This window comes from Mirounga leonina, unplaced genomic scaffold, assembly GCF_011800145.1.
Source record: "Mirounga leonina isolate KUSES-001 unplaced genomic scaffold, KU_Mleo_1.0 Mir_174, whole genome shotgun sequence".
NCBI lineage: Eukaryota > Metazoa > Chordata > Mammalia > Carnivora > Phocidae > Mirounga > Mirounga leonina.
Window position 1 is genome coordinate 56,720,157 of NW_023270451.1, and position 10,695 is coordinate 56,730,851.

The window sequence follows — 10,695 nt, forward strand, 5'->3', positions numbered from 1 at the left end:
CATATTGGTTATGGAAGTAGCCATCTCTTTCTAGACTGATCTCCCTGAGGGAGACTGTCTTACTCATCTTAAGAGTAATAACGACGGCCATTCAATAATTGCATTCTATTTTCTAGATAATGTGTTAAAGGACTTTAAGAATGTCATCTCAATGAATCCTTGCAATAAGGTTAAGAAGTCAGTAGGTATGGGGGCGCCTGGGTGGCTCAGTCATTAGGCGTCTGCCCTTGGCTCAGGTCATGATCCCAGGGTCCTGGGATCGAGCCCCACATTGGGCTCCCTGCTCTGTGGGGAGCCTGCTTCTCCCTCTCCCACTCCCCCTGCTTGTGTTCCCTCTCTCACTGTGTCTCTCCCTGTCAAATAAATAAATAAAATCTTTAAAAAAAAAGAAAAGAAATCAGTAGGTATGGTTTTGCCCATTTTTTTTCTTTCCAATGAGGAAACTGAGTTTCAGAAAAATTAAGAAAATAAATAAAAGTGTTTTGTATCAGTCAGGGTCCTGGCAGGAAACAGACTGCACACAAAGCAGGTAACTGAGGAGAGTTGAATAAAGAGACTAGGTACAAAGGAGAGAGCAGGGTTAAAGGCATCAAGGGAGGGACACTGAGTGCACCGAGGTTAGCGATGGTGGGAAGCAGTTGGTCCTCCAGTCCTGAAGTGGCAAAGGGCCGGCGAATTTACAGGAACCTGCAGTGAGGCTCTCTAGTTGTAAGAGACAACCACCTGACAGGAGGTGAGGCTTTCAGGAGAGAAATGAAGGCAACCATGAAGAATAAATGAACTCATTCTTCTTTCTCCCATTAGCCTCCAGCCAATGTTACCCAGAGGGCAAGTGAGTCCACTAACCTCCAAGGCAGGAGAGTCTCTTAAGGGAGTTCCCAGAGCCCAATCGTTATACTCCGCCAAACAGAGCAGAGCAAAGAAGATGGAGAATGGATCCATCAGAGCAATGGGAAATGTGCAGCACAAGCTAAGATCAAAGACAGGGCTCTTGCCCAAAGCCCATGTGCTTCCCAGGATTCCCACGTCCTTGACAAGTGTTCACAACAAGTGCTTGCCCCTGAACAATGACTAGGTGTTTGCATTCATGGCTTGCCCCCTCATCTCCTCCAGTTCCTTATTCAAATGTCCCCTTGTCAGTGCGATCTTTTCCTGACCACTGTAATTCCAGCAACCTCAACCATACTCAAGAACTCCCTAGCCCCTTTCCATGCCCATATTTTTCCATAAATCTTCTTATTCTCTTATTAGTATATTTCACTAATGGATGCTTGTAGTATGTATCACCCATTCTTTCCACAAATAAAATGTAACCCCTGTGAAAGCAGAGAGTTTTCTCTGTTTTGTTCACTCCAGTAGCTAGAATAGTGCCTGGTACCTAGTAAACACTGAATGAATGAGTAAGTGAATGAATGAATGAGTCACATGAATTGAACACAATCAAATACTTCAGAAAACATGTATATTTTTCGTGGACAGGATTTTAAATCTGGCGCATCATCGATTCCCTGAAAACTGGATTTGTACTCTTCTTCTATATTGCATTTTTTTTTCACCAAACCCAATGCGTCAGCTCATTCGTATGGACATAACTAATGCCTCAGAGGAAGACAGAGCACAGTACACTCTTCTCCATCATTGTTATTATTTTTGATTAAAATATTGCTCATCACTGCTAATATTGCAAACCATTGGAAAGCTCCATGCCTGGACTTTCACAAAAAAGTCATAGAACTATGGCTGAATATTTCAAACTGTGCCTCTAAGTTGTTACTTATACAACATCATGTTCTCTCACTGCTTTTCTCTTATCCTGCAATTTCTCATATTTTACTAAATTGTTGTTGTTGTTGTTAGCATTTTTTCAAGTTGTAAGAAACCAAGCAGGGTTGCCCTGGGCATGGGGAGCCATGCTCGGCTTACCTCTTAGAAGCACTGGACACCACGTGGGCACAGAAGGCCCCATGGAGGTCTATCACATCTTTCAGATTGCAACAGGGGTTCCCTGACCCAGGCATCTTGCTTTCCTTTCAAAATCTAACTTCAATTGCTTCCTCTGGGTGATACCTCCATTTATTTTTTTAAGAAAAACTTTATTTCTTCTGATGTATAACATACACACAGTTAAGTAAACAAATTGAGGCAGTTTACAAGGAAACACACCCAGATGACCACCATCCTTATAGGGATAAGGAACAGTATTAGGACTCCAGAAGCATTTATTTTGCTCCATCCCAGTAAACATCCTTTCAAAGGTGAACAACCTTCTAGTCTATGAATACAGATTAATTTTTTTTATAGTCAGACTTGTTGAGATATAAGCTACATACCAAAAATTCATCTTTTTCAGGTATAACCATAAAACAGCTTTGTCTGTTTTTGAACTTTATATAATTCAAATGATATCATATGTAGCCTTTAGTGCCTGGCCTCTTTCAGTCAATGTCATGTTTGTGAAATTCATCCATGTCATTTTGTGTAGCCATAGAGAGTCACTGGTTTTTTATTGCTGTATAATATTCCATTTCACAAATATATGGTGATTTATTTATCCATCCTATTGGTAATGGATTTAGCTGGCTTCCAGTTATGGGCTATTATGAGTAATACTCCTATAACCATTTTTGTACATGTCTTTTGATAAACATATGCATACATTTCAACAAATAAATATCAAGGACTGGAATTTCTGAACATAAACTAGGCATATGTTCAGCTTTAGTAGATACTACCACAGAATGTTCTAAAGAGGTGTTACCAAGGTATAATCGCATTGGTTGCCCCACTTTACTACCAACACTTACATTGCCATTATAAGAGCACCGGGTGATGTGTGGAAGTGTTGATCACTATATTGTACACTTGAAACTGATATAACACTGTATGTTAGCTAACTGGAATTAAAATAAAAACCTAACTAAAAGAAATAAACATGTAGAAGCATTAACAAAATATTAGCCATTCAGGTGGCACTTCGTTTTGGTTTTAATTTGCATTTCACTGATGAGTACTGAAATTAAGCTTGTTTGCCATTTGGGTACCTTTCTTAAAAAGTGCTTGCTCTTGGGCACCTGGGTGGCTCAGTCGTTGGACGTCTGCCTTCGGCTCAGGTCATGATCCCGGGGTCCTGGGATCGAGTCCCGCATCGGGCTCCCTGCTCAGCGGGGAGCCTGCTTCTCCGTTTCCCGCTCCCCCTGCTTGTGTTCCCTCTCTTGCTGTGTCTCTCTCTGTCAAATAAATAAATAAAATCTTAAAAAAATAAAGTGCTTGCTCTTGCCTTTTGTATATTTAAAAAATTGAGTTGACTATCTTCTTCTTATTGATTTGTAGCAGTTATTAATCCTTAATATAAAGCTTTTGTGCACACAAGTTCACATATACACATACACACATGATGTATGTGTATGTATGCACATGTGTGCTTGCCTATATATATATACCTATGTGTATGTATGCACATGAACATACACACATATGTATTCTCACTATACAAGGATTCTTACAAACTAACTCCATTTGTAGCAGCAACTCTGCCATAGGCAGAAGCAGAATTCCTTCTCCATTTTTCTGTCTTAGCTATTCTGCATAATTTCTTCTCTGTTGCCTAAATATTATTATACTATATTTAATGTATGTATATCTTCCATTTAATGACCTTGTGACAGATTGTATTTTCCAAAGATAGTTGTTAAAATATCTCCCATTCCACATAATCTTCTTTTCTTAAAAGACTTTATTCATTATTTAAGAGAGAGAGAGAGAGAGAGAGAGAGCACACACAAGCTGGAGGAGGGGAGGGGCAGAGGGAGAAGCAGACACTGAGCAGGGAGCCTGATGCGGGACTTGATCCCACGACCCTGAGATCATGACATGAGCCAAAGGCAGCCGCTTAACCAACTGAACCACCCAGGTGCCCCTCCACATAATCTTCTTATAATGTGACTTCACCACTCCACCCACTGAGAAACAGAATCTTTGTTTCCTCCCTTTGAACCTGGCCAGATTCAAGATAATGGTAGAGTGATGCTACGTCATGTCCGAGGCTGAGTTAGGAAAGACAACCTAGCATAGCATTCACCTGTTTCTCTTTGAATATTTGCTCTTGAACTCCAGCCACTGTTCTGCAAGGAAGCCGAAACAATCAAGCCCATGCTGACATGCCACATGCAGTCCACATGATGGTGTTCTGGCTGACAACCCAACTGAGGTCCCAGCTGACAGCCAGCATGACCACCAGCCATGAGAATGAAGATGCTTCTAGATGCAACTATGTCACTCTCAGCCTTCCTATCTTTCTATCCGGAATGCTAGGCATTGTGGAACAGAGAAAATCCACTCCTTCTATGACTATTCAAATTCCAGACCCCATTATCCATAAGCATAATAAAATGGTTGTTTTATGACACTAAGTTTTGGGGTGATTAGTTATACAGCGATAGCAACAGATAAAAAAAAAAAACCTTCTCTAATGCTTTGCATTTAAAAGTAGTCAAGGAGAATTTGTATAGTATGGCTAATTTTTAGATATAAGTTCATTTTCTTTCTGTACTTCCACTTATTCTTCTCTCTCATTCCTCCAAGTGACAAGTTTCTTAGAGCAGATGTTTAGCAACAGTGTCAGTTCTCCATCCAATCGGTTATGGTCAGTGGAGTATTATCTAAAAAAAATAAAAGTCTGTTAGATAATTTGAAAATAAAATTCAATACTGTAGGTTAGAGGTAGGCTAACTCTTGGCCTTAGTAGAGCCCCACACGTAGGTCAATGGCAGACTATCAATTATAGTAAGTAGAACCTCAAATGTATACCGGTACAAACACAACAGAAATCTATTTCAGGCTCATGCAACTATTTTGGTGGGTAAATAAGTCAAAGCATGGTTCTCTTCCATGCAGTCATTCAGGGGCCCAGACTGTCAGAGGCCCTACAGTTTTCAACACATGCCTTTCAAACTGGAAGTTAAGACTATGGGCAGTGACACGAAGGGAGGATTTTATGGGCCTGGTATGGGTCTGAAAGTGGCACACATTACTTCTGGTCGCATTCTATTGGTTAGAACTCAATACTATGAACATACTTAACTGCAAGGGAAACTGTAGTATGGTTGTATACCCAGGAAAAAGCAAAGAACTTGGACTTTGGTGAGCAGCCAACAATCTCTGTCCCAAGCACAAATAATGCATTTAAATTAAATTTAGTATATTTACGAATAGTGACTCTTTAGGAAACTAAAATAGAATCAAGTGCCATACAGCAATTCTTCTGTTGTTTTCCTTCTTATCTTTGCTCTATGACAACATTGGTTAAAGTCTGGACTGATTCCACTCCTAACTATATACCCTTTCCAGGATATGAAACTGAGAACATTTTTTTAATCAGAGTCTCTCCTAGCAAAGAAAGATAATTCAAAATGTGATTGCAATAAAGAAAGGCATAGGTACTCTGGACTTGAGTGGTCATTCTCTGGTTGACTAGTTAGCTAAGGGATTATACTGACATGACATTTTATCTCTTTCTCCATTCCACTTTCTTTTTTGTGTGTGTGTGGATTGAAAAAAAAAAAAAACTCTACATATTTCTCTTCTGTCCTTGTGCTATATTCAAATCAAGCTCAGTGGTGAATACACTGAGACGATTTGAGTTGAATGATATGTGTGACCACAAATCAGCACAGGGCATATCTGGATTGGCTGAAGAAAAAACATGTAGGAATTTCTAAATACTGACTCATGGCAAAGTAAAACAATCTAGTGACTTATTTTTGAAGTTAGATGTTTTCAGTGTTTTTGCATTAAAATGCCTATATAAATATAATAATATAGAAATATACATATTATATATAAATGTACCCCTTTCAATATAATGGTAATGGGAAACCATATGCATTTAAACCATGTAACTATGTGCATTTAAAAACATATCCTAAATACACAAATAAAAATTTATAGATGTACGATATCCTCCCAAAGTTTTAAAATAATATCCTATGAAAACCAAAGTTTGAAAACTAATGGCATCTAAAATGAAAATTACCAAAAGGGCCCACCCCTGGGCATGTTCAAGCCTTCATTTCATTTTTAGTATCATGCACTTAACCTTCCATGGAGTTTAATTACTCAGTAATTTGGAATCCAAATTTTATTTTTTAATTTATTTTTATTTTTTATGTTTTTTAAATATTTTATTTATTCATTTGAGAGAGAGAGACAGAGAGAGTGCACACAGGGGGAGGAGGGGCAGAGGGAAAAGGAGAGAGAATCTCAAGCGGACTCCACACTGAGCACGGAACCTGACATGGGGCTCAATCCAAGACCCTGAGATCAAGAGTCGATGCTTAACTGACTGAGCCACCTAGGCGCCCCTGGAATCCAAATTTTAAAACTTTTATCCAGAACATCACTGACAGGAAAAACATCATGTTCACATCTCTTTAGTAACATCATTTTTATTCTGTCACAAGAAATACTGATGTTTAACAAAAGTGATGCCAAATTACATTGCTTAGAAAAATTCAAAATTATTGTGGTTATTGTTTTATCTTTAAAAAGTGGAGATATACCCTGTATTATTACAAATTTAAGTAGAATTCTTAAAAATAAAAATCTATAGTTTTCAAATACTCTGTATACAGTATTTTGAATGGAATTATCTCTTTAATTGATGTCAAGGACGTCTATTAAAGATGGAAATATTAGAAGATTCTCTTTTGGTTTGAGGATGTTTAAAGTGCTTTTTTACCTTTGAGCAAAATAACTGCGTATTGAATAAAAATCACATTTTGAATGTCTGAATGATGCTGAATTCTTTGCAGCTGAGTTCAAATCTGAAGCAACCACACAAATTACCTTTGGTTTTAAAGTTAGCTAAATTCAGAGCTCCTGATGCATATTTTAATAATACAATGTTGTGACCTTAACGAGGACTGCATTTGTCTTTAAGTCCACACGATAGTGAAAGCTTAATATTAAAAAAAAAAAAAAAACTTTTGTCTAGCAAAAGTGATTTGAAGATGTTTTGCTCCATGCATGTGAACTCAGCAGGTGATTCTTGCCTATCTTTGATGTCAAACAGCACAAAACTTCAGTGAGTAGTAGCTTCAGAAATGCAATAGACATAGCTGAGTCTTCATATGGAGCTCATGCTTGAACTACATCAGAAGAACTGACATCTATTATGGTGAGCAAAGACAAGTGTTTGAAAAGAGATTCAAACAGAAGTGTCAGAATTTACAGTGCATAGTTTTATATAAGTTGATTTTAACCAAGCATATCTCTATGAACTCCGCAGGATAGAAAAGAAATTTCAAAAGGCAGAGAAATTGTTGTCATCTAAGGGCATGGAATGTTTTAATAGCTTAAGGAAGAACATTTCTGTAAGGTTATGTGGTGATCCATTTACTTTGACTGAGTAATAAGGCTTGTCATTGTGATAGTGCAGTTTTTAACCCTTAGAACAATGGAAATGTATGTGAGCCAGAGAGCTTGAAGGGCCACTTAAACACTCAGAAGAAACTTGTGGTCCATTTTAAAGTTTCAGGCTCTAGTCACAGAGACTTACTATAAATTTTCTGAATATCATCAAGCCACTAAAAAGAAAGCAAACAAGCAACAAACAAAAACCCCTTTTAGACCTAGTGAGTTACATATTGACCTTAAGAGAAATAAGGCAGAGATAACTCCGTGGTGTTTCTACCTCGGTCGGTACTCTTCGAAAGAAAACAAATAATTAGCGCTGTTTGTTATGTTTCTTCATGGGTGCTTACTTGCATTCCCAGCAACGCACAGGCTTTGTGCACATTACTATTATTTTTTTAAAGTCTGTGTTTGTGAGCTTAAGTGTGCCTTGTGAGTTGCAGAGAGGGAGTGGGATAAATGTTAGAGACCTCAAATGGAGAAAAGCTTGTTTGAAATTGTGTCCTAAGGGCTTAATCACAGCAGTCCCCTGAAACTCTCCCTAAGGGGTCTAGTGTCACAAACCAACTTAATTGTTTTCTAGCAATGCTTCTCCACCCCGCACCCAAACAGACTCAAACAAAAGCAAACCTCTTTCGCTAAAGCACAGAACCACAATTCCTATGCAGCAATTTCCAGCTTGTAATCAACATTTAGCAGTGTGAGATCTACCTCTTCTTAACCTACAATTAGCACAATTAATGCACCACATGTCAAACCACTTGTTTAGTTATTATATTCTAATGTTTGCTTTTAACAACAAATTTCCCTCCCTAGATTAGCTGCTAATGCCTCCTCCAAGGACAAACAATCTGGCTAGTCAAATTCAAATTTGTCACTCCCTTGAGCACCACATCTCCGTTCCCTTAGATTTAATTACTGAATTTATTACATTGCATTTAAACAAATACTTTCTCCTTCTAAAATGGTCTAGACCTTCAGAAGGGAAAGAGTAGCAGATGCCCTATGTTGTGCTGGGCCAGTCTGGCTATGGACGTACCATTTAGCCCATAGCCCTTTCTTTCATATTATTATAAGAAGTAGCTAATGCAAATTAAGCAACTAGAAAGTAAATTTAACAAATGTTCATTACACATATACTTTCTCCAGAGCATGGGCGTAGTGCTGTGGGGAACAAAAAATTATATAATAATAACAAAATAACCACCGTTCATTAAACTGGAACTGAATTAACTCCTTCTATTCAGTTGGTATTTATTTCCTTCACAGCACTTATTAAATATAGAGCAATTATGTTTGTTTCTTTACTTATTTAATGTCTCCCCTCTCTCATTTATGAACTCCAAGAAGGTTGGGGCCTTACAAGGTCCTTACTGCTCTATCTCCAACACCTAGCAGAATGCCTGTTCCATAATGGGTGGGTGGTCAAAACATTTTGTAGAATAAATTAGCAAATGTGCTAAGTGCTTTCTATGCATTACTTCATTTAATTTTCACAATTATTATTCTTGTGGTTTTATAGATGTGGAAATGGAGCCTTTGATGAGTTAAGTAGGATTGCTGGAGTATAAATCAAACACAGGTCGGCTGACTCCAGTGCACAAGATGGTAACCATTTCCCAGTGTTGCCAATTCTGAGAACGTGTACTAGGTTTCTGCTGCTGGAGGATAATATTTAATGAATGATGCCAGGAATTATAATCAGAGAGTAAGAGATGTACATAAATAAATCACAAAAGTAAGACCACAAATTGCTATAATAGAAGGACAAATATCAATCTGTGAATGAAGAGAAGGTTAATTTTAACTAAAAGACGAGAATCTAGGTAAGTTTCCTGGAAAGGCATAATTGATTTCATATATTTTATTTTGTAGTTTAAAATCATCCATTTGGCTCTTTTAAAATAATTCTTTATATTTCAATTCATTGGCAGACATAATTTTCTTCATGTTCTTAAACAGCATTATAATAGCTGATTTAAAATCTGACCTAATTTCAACATGTAAATGGTCTCAGGCTCAGTCTTCGTGGATTTCTTTTCTTTTGAGAAGGGGCCATATTTTCCTGCTCTTCCTATTTGAGCAATTCTGAATTACATCCTGGACACTGTGAAGGTTGTTCTGAAGACTCTGAATTTGATTATAATCCCCTGAAAAGTACTGACATATTTTTGCCTGTTTTTGCAGACGATTAACCTGGCTGGACTCAAACTGCAGACTCAGGCTCCAAGCAGCCACTCACGGTTCCTTCCCTCAGACTTGGCTGCGATACCTCATCCTGCCCAGTGAATGAGCTGTTCGTGGCTTAGCCAAAGATTGGAGCAGAGTCAACACAGAGAAGTGGGGGCTCCTATTCCCTGGCTCTCTTCTTTCCTGGATTCCTTCTTACTTTTGAGTGGCTATGGTTTCCCTGAATTCTCTATCCTGGTTCTTCAAACCATACAAACTGTGGGTTTCTATCAGAATTTTGGCACCTCCATGGTGCAGACTGCAGCCTCTTCTCTGGCTGGGACCTGTAAAAATAAAAACTCACCAGGTGCTATTCCCTTCCATCAAGTGTCAGTCTCAGAGTCTTCCTGCTTTTGGTTTTTGGTGTATATATTTGTCTAAAGTTAAGAGTTATTATCTACAGGAGGGTTGGTTTGAAAGCTCACTTGGCCTTCAGCGGACATGGAGCCTCTCAGAATAGTAAGATTTAAATGAATTTGATGACATTGACAAAAATGGGGCTGGGGATAGGGTGCCTCAGGGTACTTCCCTACCAAAGGAATTCTTTGTACAATGGTGGTGAGAACAGCCAAGACATGTTGAGTTTGCAGCACTGTGAACAGCCAGTGTGGGTGTTTGGTTCTTGAAGTGGCTGCGTGGGAGAATGTGAGGATACCTGACAGGTAGGTCAGTTCAATGGGAAAGGGAGGCTGAGAAATTACTTTTGGATGCCAGGTAATCTTTCGGTAATGGGGAACTCTTGAAGATTCTGGGGCATGGTAGAGAGATAATCCCAAGTGTCTGGGAGACCCAGTGCAGAGGATGGCTACCATGGAGCAGATGAACATGGCGGAGCTGGCTCTGTAGTCAAGGAAAGCTGCCGGGAGGTTATTGCAGGAACCTAGAGAAAAGGCCCAAATTGAGGCAGCTGCAGCATAAATCCATCTGAACTGAGCAAATATAATTAAAGTTTGGAATATTTTTCCATACATATGCTCTGTAATAGTGAAAAAGACATCTAAAATGAAATCTTGTCAACATGGGACTCTAATGGTGAGAATATTTTGATTGATATTA

General features: G+C 38.5%; 1 long non-coding RNA gene across 1 annotated transcript in view; it reads left to right on the forward strand.

Annotated features, from left to right (window-relative positions):
• LOC118021373 overlaps positions 1-10,293 on the forward strand; it is a 34,620-nt gene extending 24,327 nt beyond the window's left edge. Inside the window, exon 3 of the long non-coding RNA XR_004682151.1 lies at positions 9,598-10,293. This is a non-coding gene — a long non-coding RNA (uncharacterized LOC118021373). The remainder of the gene's footprint in view (positions 1-9,597) is intronic.
• The last annotated feature ends 402 nt before the right edge of the window (positions 10,294-10,695 follow it).